This window comes from Cryptomeria japonica, unplaced genomic scaffold, assembly GCF_030272615.1.
Source record: "Cryptomeria japonica unplaced genomic scaffold, Sugi_1.0 HiC_scaffold_207, whole genome shotgun sequence".
In the NCBI taxonomy this organism is placed as follows: domain Eukaryota; kingdom Viridiplantae; phylum Streptophyta; class Pinopsida; order Cupressales; family Cupressaceae; genus Cryptomeria; species Cryptomeria japonica.
Window position 1 is genome coordinate 260,001 of NW_026729029.1, and position 4,644 is coordinate 264,644.

Below are 4,644 nucleotides of genomic sequence, written 5' to 3' on the forward strand. Positions count from 1 at the left end.
CGGTGGGCACCTTGGCTGGGTTGCGCGCCTTGGTGGGCACCATGCAGTGCACGAAGTCGGAGCCCGGATTGCCCCGGGCGCGCACCTCCGCCAGGGTGGGCACCTTGGTGCGCACAACTTGCCTGGGCTGCGCACCAGGAAGGGCTCAAGATGGCACCCGCGTTCCGTTTTTTTCACTATCTTTCAGAACGGAAATTTTAAAATCTCGTTTTTTTTTGCCTTTTCTGGAAATTAGTGAAGGCAGCGCATCAAAGGTGCGCAACGCTGGTGCGAACCTGGGAGCGCTCCGATGTGTGCTCCAAGGTGCGGCGTGCACGAAGTCGGACCCCGGTTTGCCCCGGGTGCGCACCTCGCGTGCACCTTGGTGCGCACACCTTGGCTGGGTTGCGCGCCCTGGTGGGCACCATGGTGCGCACCAAGGAGCGCTCCGAAGTGTGCTCCAAGGTGCGGCGTGCACGAAGTCGGAGCCCGGTTTGCCCCGGGTGCGCACCTCGCGTGCACCTTCGCCGCGGTGGGCACCATGGCGTGCACGAAGTCGGAGCCCGGTTTGCCCCGGGTGCGCACCTCGCGTGCACCTTCGCCGGGGTGGGCACCTTGGTGTGCAGACCTTGGCTGGGTTGCGCGCCCTGGTGGGCACCATGGTGCGCACCAAGGAGCGCTCCGAAGTGTGCTCCAAGGTGCGGCCTGCACGAAGTCGGAGCCTGGTTTGCCCCGGGTGTGCACCTCGGGTGGGCACCTTGGTGCGCATGCCTTGCCTGGGCTGCGCACCAGGGCGGGCTCAAGATGGCACCCGCGTTCCTTTTTTTTCACTATCTTTCAAAACGGAAATTTTAAAATCTCATTTTTTTTTGCCTTTTTCTGGAAATTAGTGAAGGCAGCGCATCAAAGGTGCGCACCTCGCTGCCCACCACGGTGCGCAACGCCGGTGGGCACCCGGGAGTGCTTCGAAGTGTGCTCCAAGGTGCTGCATGCACGTTGTCGGAGCCCGGTTTGCCCCGGGTGCGCACCTCGCGTGCACCTTCGTCGGGGTGGGCACCTTGGCTGGGTTTGCCCCGGCTGCGCTCCGAAGCGGGGTTATTGGAGCGCCGCCTCTTTTTTTGTCGGAGCGTTTGGTGGGGTTTCTCGCATTGGCTCTTCCGAGGCCCGGTTGCCACCCTGGCGCGCACGAAGTCGGAAGTAGGGTTAATTGCCCGGGTGCGCACCTTTGCCAGGGTGGGCACCTTACCTGGGCTGCGCACCAGGGCGGGCTCAAGATGGCACGCGCGTTCCGTTTTTTTCACTATCTTTCAAAACGGAAATTTTAAAATCTCCTTTTTTTTTTGCCTTTTCTGGAAATTAGTGAAGGCAGCGCATCAAAGGTGCGCACCTCGCTGCCCACCTTGGTGTGCTCTGAGGTGCGCACCTGGGAGCGCTACGAAGTGTGCTCCAAGGTGCGGCGTGCACGTTGTCGGAGCCCGGTTTGCCCCGGGTGCGCACCTCGCCTGCACCTTGGCCGGGGTGGGCACCTTGGCTGGGTTTGCCCAGGGTGCGCTCCGAAGCGGGGTTACTGGAGCGCCCCCTCTTTTTTTGTCAGAGCGTTTGGTGGGGTTTCTCGCATTGGCTCTTCCCAGGCCCGGTTGTTGGGTGCGCTCCCACCCTGGCGCGCGCGAAGTTGGAAGTTGGGTTAATTGCCCGGGCGCGCACCTTCGCCAGGGTGGGCACCTTGGTGCGCACACCTTGGCTGGGCTGCGCACCAGGGCGGGCTCAAGATGGCACCAGCATTCCCTTTTTCTCACTATCTTTCAAAACGGAAATTTTAAAATCTCGTTTTTTTTTTGCCTTTTATGGAAATTAGTGAAGGCATCGCATCAAAGGTGCGCACCTCGCTGCCCACCTTGGTGTGCTCCGAGGTGCCCACCACGGTGCGCAACGCCGGTGCGAACCCGGGAGCGCCCCGATGTGTGCTCCAAGGTGCGGCGTGCACGAAGTCGGACCCCGGTTTGCCCCGGGTGCGCACCTCGCGTGCACCTTGGTGCGCACACCTTGGCTGGGTTGCGCGGCCTGGTGGGCACCATGGTGCGCACCAAGGAGCGCTCCGAAGTGTGCTCCAAGGTGCGGCGTGCACGAAGTCGGAGCCCGGTTTGCCCCGGGTACGCACCTCGCGTGCACCTTCGCCGGGGTGGGCACCTCGGCTGGGTTGCGCGCCCTGGTGCGCACCAAGGAGCGCTCCGAAGTGTGCTCCAAGGTGCGGCGTGCACGAAGTCGGAGCCCGGTTTGCCCCGGGTGCGCACCTTCGCCGCGGTGCGCACCATGGCGTGCACGAAGTCGGAGCCCGGTTTGCCCCGGGTGCGCACCTCGCGTGCACCTTCGGCGGGGTTGCGCGCCCTGGTGGGCACCATGGTGCGCACCAAGGAGCGCTCCGAAGTGTGCTCCAAGGTGCGGCGTGCACGAAGTCGGAGCCCGGTTTGCCCCGGGTGCGCACCTCGCGTGCACCTTCGGCGGGGTTGCGCGCCCTGGTGGGCACCATGGTGCGCACCAAGGAGCGCTCCGAAGTGTGCTCCAAGGTGCGGCGTGCACGAAGTCGGAGCCCGGTTTGCCCCGGGTGCGCACCTCGCGTGCACCTTCGCCGCGGTGGGCACCATGGCGTGCACGAAGTCGGAGCCCGGTTTGCCCCGGGTGCGCACCTCGCGTGCACCTTCGCCGGGGTGGGCACCTCGGCTGGGTTGCGCGCCCTGGTGCGCACCAAGGAGCGCTCCGAAGTGTGCTCCAAGGTGCGGCGTGCACGAAGTCGGAGCCCGGTTTGCCCCGGGTGCGCACCTCGCGTGCACCTTCGCCAGGGTGGGCACCTCGGTGCGCACACCTTCTCAATGTTTTCTTGCCTTTTCTGGAAATTGGTGAAGGCAGCGCATCAAAGGTGCGCACCTCGGTGTGCTCCGAGGTGCGAACCCGAGAGCGCTCCGAGGTGCCCACGAAGTCGAAAGTCGGGTTAATTGCATTGTTTTCCCCGGGTGCGCTCCGAGGTGCGCAACATCGGCGCGCACCAAGGAGGGCTCCGAAGTGTGCTCCAAGGTGCGCACGATGGCGTGCACCTCTGGTGCGCACGATTCGGAGCTCGGTTTGACCGGGGTGCGCACACCTTGGCTGGGTTGCGCACCTTTTGTGCGCTCCAAGGTGCGCACGAAGTCGGAGCTCGGTTTGCCCCGGGTGCGCACCTTCGCCAGGGTGCGCACCTTGATGCGCACGCCTTGGCTGGGCTGCGCACCTTGGTGGGCGCCATGGTGCGCACCTTTCGTGCGCTCCAAGGTGCGCACGAAGTCGGAGCTCGGTTTGCCCCGGGTGCGCACCTTGGTGGGCGCCATGGTGCACTCCGAGGTGCCCAAGATTGGTGCGCACCAAGGAGCGCTCCGAAGTGCGCTCCAAGGTGCGCGCGAAGTCGAAAGTTGGGTTAATTGTCCGGTTTGCCTCGGGTGCGCACCTTGCGTGCACCTTCGCCAGGGTGGGCGCCTTGGTGCGCACACCTTGGCTGGGCTGCGCACACCTTGGCACCCGCGTTTCCTTCATTTTAAATTTTTTTTTTTTACAATCTCTCAAGTGGGAAATTCTATAATCTCAACTTTTTTTGCCTTTTCAGGAAACTTTTGAATGGAGCGCATCATTGGTGCGCTCCGAAGTGTGCTCCAAAGCTCTCTCCAGCTGCGTGCACCTGCCCCGGCCGCGCACCCGGCCCCGCCCAGCTTCGCTCACCTGTCCCGGGCGTCTGGTGCGGAACCTTAGAGTAAGAAACATCACCGTGCACCTTGGCCAACGTGCGCGACTCGACCGAGCGCGCACTGGCCGAGGTGCACACCGATTTCACCTGGGTGCGCGCGCAGCACCTCGGGCGCACCGGGGTGCGCGCACAACGCCCGGGTTGCACCGTGGCCTGTGTGCTCGGGGCGCCTCGGGTGCGCGCTCGGTGTCGCCCCCGCGCGCGCGGTAGTGCGGGCAGCGCACCCCGGCCCGGCCCGGCCCCGACGAGAACGCAAACGGGCAAAAGGTTTATTCAAATAGCATTGCGACGCCCGGCGAAAAACTAAAAAAGGGTGCAACACCGGGACTTCCCGGGAGGTCACCCATCCCAGTACTACTCCGGCCCAAGCGCGCTTAACTGCGGAGTTCTGATGGGATCCGGTGCACTAACGCTGGTATGATCGCACCCGTTATGAGCTTGTCGCAGTGTGTACTTAGCAAACCGCGACCCACGTGCGAATCCACCCCGGCCACCCACCCCCGTCGAGGTGCACACCCTCCCTCGCGAAGTGCGCCCCGTTCGCCAAGTGTGAGCCCTGCCCGGGTGCGCGCACCTTGCTAGGGCGTCGGGTGTGCACCCGGCCCGGCCTACGTGCGTGCACCTGGAGGGGGCGTCGTGTGCGTGCAGTGTCCCGTCTGCAACGCGGTGCCCACACACCACCTCGGGCGCAACGACCTGCGCTCACATGTGGGCCGAGTGCACCTTGGTGCATGTTCGGGGCGCCTCGGGTGCACGCTCGATCTTGCCCCGGTGCACCAAGGCGCTCGGTTTGCCCCGGGTGCGCACTTGGTGCAAGGTGGGCACCCAAAATAGGGATCAAGCACCAAAACACAAGTTTCGGGATGCAAAATGGGACCCAAGGACCACAAATGCGT

At 64.2% G+C, this 4,644-nt stretch overlaps 1 non-coding gene across 1 annotated transcript; it reads right to left on the reverse strand.

The window, feature by feature from the left end:
* Positions 1–4,058: 4,058 nt before the first annotated feature.
* On the reverse strand, positions 4,059–4,177 carry LOC131868455 (5S ribosomal RNA). Its single transcript, XR_009366908.1, has one exon. It is a non-coding gene; the product is annotated as a 5S ribosomal RNA (ribosomal RNA).
* Between the last annotated feature and the right edge of the window lie 467 nt (positions 4,178–4,644).